The sequence below is a fragment of the Durio zibethinus genome, unplaced genomic scaffold (genome assembly GCF_047325235.1).
Source record: "Durio zibethinus cultivar Kanyao isolate XHJ-2024 unplaced genomic scaffold, ASM4732523v1 HiC_scaffold_3, whole genome shotgun sequence".
In the NCBI taxonomy this organism is placed as follows: Eukaryota; Viridiplantae; Streptophyta; class Magnoliopsida; order Malvales; family Malvaceae; genus Durio; species Durio zibethinus.
The window spans coordinates 3,262,630-3,272,629 of NW_028323044.1; positions in this window are offsets into that span (position 1 = coordinate 3,262,630).

Sequence of the window (10,000 nt, forward strand, 5' to 3'; positions counted from 1 at the left end):
CCTCGAGCACCATCGGCACACGCTCGGCCCTGGTGCGGTCGGTTGCCTCGAGCACCATCGGCACACGCTGGGCCCTGGTGCGGCACGTTGCCTCGACCACCATCGGCAGCCTCGACCACCATCGGCACACGCTGGGCCCTGGTGCGGGCGCTTGCCTCGACCACCATCGGCACACGCTCCGCCCTGGTGCGGCAGGTTGCCTCGACCACCATCGGCACACGCTGGGCCCTGGTGCGGGCGGTTGCCTCGACCACCATCGGCACACGCTGGGCCCTGGTGCGGGCGCTTGCCTCGACCACCATCGGCACACGCTGGGCCCTGGTGCGGGCGCTTGCCTCGACCACCATCGGCACACGCTGGGCCCTGGTGCGGCAGGTTGCCTCGAGCACCATCGGCACACGCTGGGCCCTGGTGCGGCAGGTTGCCTCGAGCACCATCGGCACACGCTGGGCCCTGGTGCGGGCGCTTGCCTCGAGCACCATCGGCACACGCTCGGCCCTGGTGCGGTCGGTTGCCTCGAGCACCATCGGCACACGCTGGGCCCTGGTGCGGCAGGTTGCCTCGACCACCATCGGCACACGCTGGGCCCTGGTGCGGGCGCTTGCCTCGACCACCATCGGCACACGCTCGGCCCTGGTGCGGTCGGTTGCCTCGAGCACCATCGGCACACGCTGGGCCCTGGTGCGGCAGGTTGCCTCGAGCACCATCGGCACACGCTGGGCCCTGGTGCGGGCGCTTGCCTCGACCACCATCGGCACACGCTGGGCCCTGGTGCGGGCGCTTGCCTCGAGCACCATCGGCAGACGCTGGGCCCTGGTGCGGCAGGTTGCCTCGAGCACCATCGGCAGACGCTGGGCCCTGGTGCGGCAGGTTGCCTCGAGCACCATCGGCACACGCTGGGCCCTGGTGCGGTCGGTTGCCTCGAGCACCATCGGCACACGCTGGGCGCTGGTGCGGGAACTTGCCTCGACCACCATCGGCACACGCTGGGCCCTGGTGCGGCAGGTTACCTCGATCACCATCGGCACACGCTGGGCCCTGGTGCGACAGGTTGCCTCGAGCACCATCGGCACACTATCGGCCCTGGTGCGGGCGGTTGCCTCGACCACCATCGGCACACGCTGGGCCCTGGTGCGGGCGGTTGCCTCGAGCACCATCGGCACACGCTGGGCCCTGGTGGGTTTAGGCACATCTTCAAATTTCTGCCGTGCCAATGCCATTTTTATGGCTTGTAAATTCATACAATGGTCCCCTAAGCCTTCACGTGAAGTTTCGTTGGAAGATGACTCGTTTTCTATTTTTCACGATTTTCGAAACTTTTTGCGGTTCGGGAATTTTTAAAATTTTTTTATAAGGATTTTTGGCCCCAAATTTTGTAGGCATGATCCTTCTATTTTTGTTGGCATGCACAAAAAAATTCAGCTAAAAACTCGAAGTAGAGAAGATTTTGTGACCGTTTGAAAAAAGTGTCCCCATTTCAGACACTTTAACGGCTACTGGTAGCAAACCTGTAAAATCTCAAATGCTCTTTAAGGGGGTGTGAATTCTCAGAGGTTTGATGAGGGATAGGGGGCCAACACAAGGCCAAGTACCAGCACCCATCGCACATCATGTGCGCACACCCCCCCCGGCCCCCCTCCCAATCGCCGGAACCCCAATGCCGCCGGTCAGGTTCTCCGGCGGTACTCCGGCGATGCTCCGGCGATGCTGTCCCGAGTGAAAAAAATGCGGCACCAGCACATGCTGGAGCCAAGCATGGGCACCGTGGCTCAAAATCGAACTTCGGCCAAGGCCTCGACCATCAATGGCACATGATGACGCATGGTGATGGCACATGCATCGACCATCATCGGCATAGGCTGCCCTTCGGTACGGGCACTTGCCTCGACCGCCATCGGCACAAGCTGGGCCCTGGTGTGGGTTGTTGCCTCGATCACAATCGGCACATGCTGAGCCTTGGTGCGGGCGGTTGCCTCGAGCACCATCGGGAGACCCTGGGCCCTGGTGCGGCCGGTTGCCCCGATAACCATCGGCACACGCTGGGCCCTGGGGCGGGCGCTTGCCCCCAGCACCATCGGCACACGCTGGGCCCTGGTACGGGCGGTTGCCCCGAACACCATCGACACAAGCCGGCCCTTGGTGCGGGCTCCTGGCTCGACCACCATCGGCACACGCTGGGCCCTGGTGCGGGCGGTTGCCTCGAACACCATCGGCACACGCCGGCCCTTGGTGCGGCCGGTTGCCTCGACCACCATCGGCACACGCTCGGCCTTGGTGAGGGCGCTTGCCTCGACCACCATCGGCACACGCTGCGCCCTGGTGCGGGCGCTTGCCTCGACCACCATCGGCACACGCTCGGCCTTGGTGCGGGCGCTTGCCTCGACCACCATCGGCACACGCTGGGCCCTGGTGAGGGCGCTTGCCTCGACCACCATCGGCACACGCTGGGCCCTGGTGCGGGCGGTTGCCTCGACCACCATCGGCACACGCTGGGCCCTGGTGCGGGCGGTTGCCTCGACCACCATCGGCACACGCTGGGCCCTGGTGCTGGCGGTTGCCTCGACCACCATCGGCACACGCTGGGCCCTGGTGCGGGCGGTTGCCTCGAACACCATCGGCACAAGCCGGCCCTTGGTGCGGGCGGTTGCCTCGAGCACCATCGGCACACGCTGGGCCCTGGTGCGGGCGGTTGCCTCGACCACCATCGGCACACGCTGGGCCCTGGTGCGGACGGTTGCCTCGAGCACCATGGGCACACGCTGGCCCTTGGTGCGGGCTCTTGCCTCGACCACCATCAGCAGAAGATTGCCCCTACGTCGAACACCATCGATACATGCCGGGCCTTGGTGTGGGCACATGCCTCGAGCTGGTGCGGGCGGTTGCCTCGACCACCATCGGCTCACGTTGGCCCTTGTTGCGGGCACATGCCTCGACCACCATCGGCACCTGCGCACCCTCGGTGTGGGATTTGCTTGTTTGGAAAAAGTGTCCCCGTTTCAGACATTTTAACGTCTACTGGTAGCATATCTGTAAAATCTCTAATGCTCTTTAGGGGGTGGTGGTCCGGCACCCCCTCTCCCCCCCCCACGGGGGGAGTAGGTGTGCGCGATGGGCCTCCCATTGCGTGCACCCCGGCCAACGTCCCTCGAACGAAATACAGGGCGTGCATGCCTTCCGGCGATTTTTGTCCGGCGACTGGTTGCTCCGGTGACCGGCAGGCGCCCATGGCCTCGATCGGTTGGCTTGCATGCAAAAAAAGGGAGCCGAGCTCCAGCCCGTGCACGCGGCGGATGCTGCCCTAGACCCCAGACCAAGTCCCTGAATCGGGCAACGGCTCCCTGGGGTGGTGCGGGCGCTCAGCCGGCCGGAGGGGCATGATGCGCAAGCCGGGGATCGGCCCGGTCCCCCCGCGTGCTGCTGCCGATCCCGCTACCGGTCCAGCTGTCGCAACCCTCGGTCCGGCTGGGGCTTAGACATGGAATGAACTCCGTGTGCCTAAGTCAACCCACGGAACGAGCGTGCGGGCGCTCGGCCGGCCGGAGGGGCATAATGCGCAAGCCGGAGACCGACCCGGTCCCTCCCGCGTGCTGCTGTCGATCCCGCTGCCGGTCCGATCTTAGACCGGGAATGAGCTCCGTATGCTTAGATCGGGAATGAACTCCGTATGCCTAAGTCAACCCACGGAACGAGCGTGCGGGCGCTCAGTCGACCGGAGGGGCATGACGCGCAAGCCGGGGATCGGCCCGGTCCCCCCGCGTGCTGCTGCCGATCCAGCTGCCGCGACCCTCGGTCCGACTGGGGCTTAGACATGGAATGAGCTCCGTATGCCTAAGTCAACCCACGGAACGAGCGTGCGGGCGCTCAGCCGGCCGGAGAGGCAGGATGCGCAAGCCGGGGATCGATCGGGTGCTAGGTGGGTTTAGGCACATCTTCAAATTTCTGCCGTGCCAATGCCATTTTTATGGCTTGTAAATTCATACAATGGTCCCCTAAGCCTTCACGTGAAGTTTCGTTGCAAGATGACTCGTTTTCTATTTTTCACGATTTTCGAAACTTTTTGCGGTTCGTGATTTTTTAGAATTTTTTTAGAAGGAGTTTTGGCCCCAAATTTTGTGGACGTGATCCTTCTATTTTTGTTGGCATGCACAAAAAAATTCAGCTAAAAACTCGAACCGGAGAAGATTTCGCGACCGTTTGAAAAAAGTGTCCCCGTTTCAGACACTTCAACGGCTACTGGCAGCAAACCTGTAAAATCTCAAACGCTCTTTAAGGGGGTGTGAGTTCTCAGAGGTTTGATGAGGGATAGGGGGCCAACACAAGGGCCAAGCACCAGCACCCATCGCACGTCATGTGCGCACACCCCCCCGGCCCCCCTCCCAATCGCCGGAACCCCAATGCCGCCGGTCAGGTTCTCCGGCGGTACTCCGGCGATGCTCCGGCGATGCTCCGGCGATGCTGTCCCGAGTGAAAAAAATGCGGCACCAGCACATGCTGGAGCCAAGCATGGGCACCGTGGCTCAAAATCGAACTTCGGCCAAGGCCTCGACCATCAATGGCACATGATGACGCATGGTGATGGCACATGCATCGACCATCATCGGCATAGGCTGCCCTTCGGTACGGGCACTTGCCTCGACCGCCATCGGCACAAGCTGGGCCCTGGTGTGGGTTGTTGCCTCGATCACCAGCGGCACATGCTGAGCCTTGGTGCGGGCGGTTGCCTCGAGCACCATCGGCAGACCCTGGGCCCTGGTGCGGCCGGTTGCCCCGATAACCATCGGCACACGCTGGGCCCTGGAGCGGCCGGTTGCCTCGATCACCATCGGCAAAAGCTGGGCCCTGGTGCGGGCGCTTGCCTCGACCACCATCGGCACACGCTGGGCACTGGTGCGGGCGCTTGCCTCGACCACCATCGGCACACGCTGGGCCCTGGGGCGGGCGGTTGCCTCGATCACCATCGGCACACGCTGGGCCCTGGTGCGGGCGGTTGCCCCCAGCACCATCGGCACACGTTGGGCCCTGGTGCGGGCGCTTGCCTCGACCACCATCGGCACACGCTGGGCCCTGGTGCGGGCGCTTGCCTCGACCACCATCGGCACACGCTGGGCCCTGGTGCGGCCGCTTGCCTCGACCACCATCGGCACACGCTGGGCCCTGGTGCGGTCGGTTGCCTCGAGCACCATCGGCACACGCTGGGCCCTGGTGCACCATCGGCACACGCTGGGCCCTGGTGCGGGCGCTTGCCTCGACCACCATCGGCACACGCTGGGCCCTGGTGCGGGCGCTTGCCTCGACCACCATCGGCACACGCTGGGCCCTGGTGCGGCAGGTTGCCTCGAGCACCATCGGCACACGCTGGGCCCTGGTGCGGTCGGTTGCCTCGAGCACCATCGGCACACGCTGGGCCCTGGTGCGGGCGCTTGCCTCGACCACCATCGGCACACGCTGGGCCCTGGTGCGGCAGGTTCCCTCGACGACCATCGGCACACGCTGGGCCCTGGTGCGGCAGGTTGCCTCGAGCACCATCGGCACACGCTGGGCCCTGGTGCGGTCGGTTGCCTCGATCACCATCGGCACACGCTGGGCCCTGGTGCGGGCGGTTGCCTCGACCACCATCGGCACACGCTGGGCCCTGGTGCGGCAGCTTGCCTCGAGCACCATCGACACACGCTCGGCCCTGGTGCGGTCGGTTGCCTCGAGCACCATCGGCACACGCTGGGCCCTGGTGCGGCACGTTGCCTCGACCACCATCGGCAGCCTCGACCACCATCGGCACACGCTCCGCCCTGGTGCGGCAGGTTGCCTCGACCACCATCGGCACACGCTGGGCCCTGGTGCGGGCGCTTGCCTCGACCACCATCGGCACACGCTCCGCCCTGGTGCGGCAGGTTGCCTCGACCACCATCGGCACACGCTGGGCCCTGGTGCGGGCGCTTGCCTCGACCACCATCGGCACACGCTGGGCCCTGGTGCGGGCGCTTGCCTCGACCACCATCGGCACACGCTGGGCCCTGGTGCGGCAGGTTGCCTCGAGCACCATCGGCACACGCTGGGCCCTGGTGCGGCAGGTTGCCTCGAGCACCATCGGCACACGCTGGGCCCTGGTGCGGGCGCTTGCCTCGAGCACCATCGGCACACGCTCGGCCCTGGTGCGGTCGGTTGCCTCGAGCACCATCGGCACACGCTGGGCCCTGGTGCGGCAGGTTGCCTCGACCACCATCGGCACACGCTGGGCCCTGGTGCGGGCGCTTGCCTCGACCACCATCGGCACACGCTCGGCCCTGGTGCGGTCGGTTGCCTCGACCACCATCGGCACACGCTGGGCCCTGGTGCGGCAGGTTGCCTCGAGCACCATCGGCACACGCTGGGCCCTGGTGCGGGCGCTTGCCTCGACCACCATCGGCACACGCTGGGCCCTGGTGCGGGCGCTTGCCTCGAGCACCATCGGCAGACGCTGGGCCCTGGTGCGGCAGGTTGCCTCGAGCACCATCGGCAGACGCTGGGCCCTGGTGCGGCAGGTTGCCTCGAGCACCATCGGCACACGCTGGGCCCTGGTGCGGTCGGTTGCCTCGAGCACCATCGGCACACGCTGGGCGCTGGTGCGGGAACTTGCCTCGACCACCATCGGCACACGCTGGGCCCTGGTGCGGCAGGTTACCTCGATCACCATCGGCACACGCTGGGCCCTGGTGCGACAGGTTGCCTCGAGCACCATCGGCACACTATCGGCCCTGGTGCGGGCGGTTGCCTCGACCACCATCGGCACACGCTGGGCCCTGGTGCGGGCGGTTGCCTCGAGCACCATCGGCACACGCTGGGCCCTGGTGGGTTTAGGCACATCTTCAAATTTCTGCCGTGCCAATGCCATTTTTATGGCTTGTAAATTCATACAATGGTCCCCTAAGCCTTCACGTGAAGTTTCGTTGGAAGATGACTCGTTTTCTATTTTTCACGATTTTCGAAACTTTTTGCGGTTCGGGAATTTTTAAAATTTTTTTATAAGGATTTTTGGCCCCAAATTTTGTAGGCATGATCCTTCTATTTTTGTTGGCATGCACAAAAAAATTCAGCTAAAAACTCGAAGTAGAGAAGATTTTGTGACCGTTTGAAAAAAGTGTCCCCATTTCAGACACTTTAACGGCTACTGGTAGCAAACCTGTAAAATCTCAAATGCTCTTTAAGGGGGTGTGAATTCTCAGAGGTTTGATGAGGGATAGGGGGCCAACACAAGGCCAAGTACCAGCACCCATCGCACATCATGTGCGCACACCCCCCCGGCCCCCCTCCCAATCGCCGGAACCCCAATGCCGCCGGTCAGGTTCTCCGGCGGTACTCCGGCGATGCTCCGGCGATGCTCCGGCGATGCTGTCCCGAGTGAAAAAAATGCGGCACCAGCACATGCTGGAGCCAAGCATGGGCACCGTGGCTCAAAATCGAACTTCGGCCAAGGCCTCGACCATCAATGGCACATGATGACGCATGGTGATGGCACATGCATCGACCATCATCGGCATAGGCTGCCCTTCGGTACGGGCACTTGCCTCGACCGCCATCGGCACAAGCTGGGCCCTGGTGTGGGTTGTTGCCTCGATCACAATCGGCACATGCTGAGCCTTGGTGCGGGCGGTTGCCTCGAGCACCATCGGGAGACCCTGGGCCCTGGTGCGGCCGGTTGCCCCGATAACCATCGGCACACGCTGGGCCCTGGGGCGGGCGCTTGCCCCCAGCACCATCGGCACACGCTGGGCCCTGGTACGGGCGGTTGCCCCGAACACCATCGACACAAGCCGGCCCTTGGTGCGGGCTCCTGGCTCGACCACCATCGGCACACGCTGGGCCCTGGTGCGGGCGCTTGCCTCGACCACCATCGGCACACGCTGGGCCCTGGTGCGGGCGCTTGCCTCGACCACCATCGGCACACGCTGGGCCCTGGTGCGGCAGGTTGCCTCGAGCACCATCGGCACACGCTGGGCCCTGGTGCGGCAGGTTGCCTCGAGCACCATCGGCACACGCTGGGCCCTGGTGCGGGCGCTTGCCTCGAGCACCATCGGCACACGCTCGGCCCTGGTGCGGTCGGTTGCCTCGAGCACCATCGGCACACGCTGGGCCCTGGTGCGGCAGGTTGCCTCGACCACCATCGGCACACGCTGGGCCCTGGTGCGGGCGCTTGCCTCGACCACCATCGGCACACGCTCGGCCCTGGTGCGGTCGGTTGCCTCGAGCACCATCGGCACACGCTGGGCCCTGGTGCGGCAGGTTGCCTCGAGCACCATCGGCACACGCTGGGCCCTGGTGCGGGCGCTTGCCTCGACCACCATCGGCACACGCTGGGCCCTGGTGCGGGCGCTTGCCTCGAGCACCATCGGCAGACGCTGGGCCCTGGTGCGGCAGGTTGCCTCGAGCACCATCGGCAGACGCTGGGCCCTGGTGCGGCAGGTTGCCTCGAGCACCATCGGCACACGCTGGGCCCTGGTGCGGTCGGTTGCCTCGAGCACCATCGGCACACGCTGGGCGCTGGTGCGGGAACTTGCCTCGACCACCATCGGCACACGCTGGGCCCTGGTGCGGCAGGTTACCTCGATCACCATCGGCACACGCTGGGCCCTGGTGCGACAGGTTGCCTCGAGCACCATCGGCACACTATCGGCCCTGGTGCGGGCGGTTGCCTCGACCACCATCGGCACACGCTGGGCCTTGGTGCGGGCGGTTGCCTCGAGCACCATCGGCACACGCTGGGCCCTGGTGGGTTTAGGCACATCTTCAAATTTCTGCCGTGCCAATGCCATTTTTATGGCTTGTAAATTCATACAATGGTCCCCTAAGCCTTCACGTGAAGTTTCGTTGGAAGATGACTCGTTTTCTATTTTTCACGATTTTCGAAACTTTTTGCGGTTCGGGAATTTTTAAAATTTTTTTATAAGGATTTTTGGCCCCAAATTTTGTAGGCATGATCCTTCTATTTTTGTTGGCATGCACAAAAAAATTCAGCTAAAAACTCGAAGTAGAGAAGATTTTGTGACCGTTTGAAAAAAGTGTCCCCATTTCAGACACTTTAACGGCTACTGGTAGCAAACCTGTAAAATCTCAAATGCTCTTTAAGGGGGTGTGAATTCTCAGAGGTTTGATGAGGGATAGGGGGCCAACACAAGGCCAAGTACCAGCACCCATCGCACATCATGTGCGCACACCCCCCCGGCCCCCCTCCCAATCGCCGGAACCCCAATGCCGCCGGTCAGGTTCTCCGGCGGTACTCCGGCGATGCTCCGGCGATGCTCCGGCGATGCTGTCCCGAGTGAAAAAAATGCGGCACCAGCACATGCTGGAGCCAAGCATGGGCACCGTGGCTCAAAATCGAACTTCGGCCAAGGCCTCGACCATCAATGGCACATGATGACGCATGGTGATGGCACATGCATCGACCATCATCGGCATAGGCTGCCCTTCGGTACGGGCACTTGCCTCGACCGCCATCGGCACAAGCTGGGCCCTGGTGTGGGTTGTTGCCTCGATCACAATCGGCACATGCTGAGCCTTGGTGCGGGCGGTTGCCTCGAGCACCATCGGGAGACCCTGGGCCCTGGTGCGGCCGGTTGCCCCGATAACCATCGGCACACGCTGGGCCCTGGGGCGGGCGCTTGCCCCCAGCACCATCGGCACACGCTGGGCCCTGGTACGGGCGGTTGCCCCGAACACCATCGACACAAGCCGGCCCTTGGTGCGGGCTCCTGGCTCGACCACCATCGGCACACGCTGGGCCCTGGTGCGGGCGGTTGCCTCGAACACCATCGGCACACGCCGGCCCTTGGTGCGGCCGGTTGCCTCGACCACCATCGGCACACGCTCGGCCTTGGTGAGGGCGCTTGCCTCGACCACCATCGGCACACGCTGCGCCCTGGTGCGGGCGCTTGCCTCGACCACCATCGGCACACGCTCGGCCTTGGTGCGGGCGCTTGCCTCGACCACCATCGGCACACGCTGGGCCCTGGTGAGGGCGCTTGCC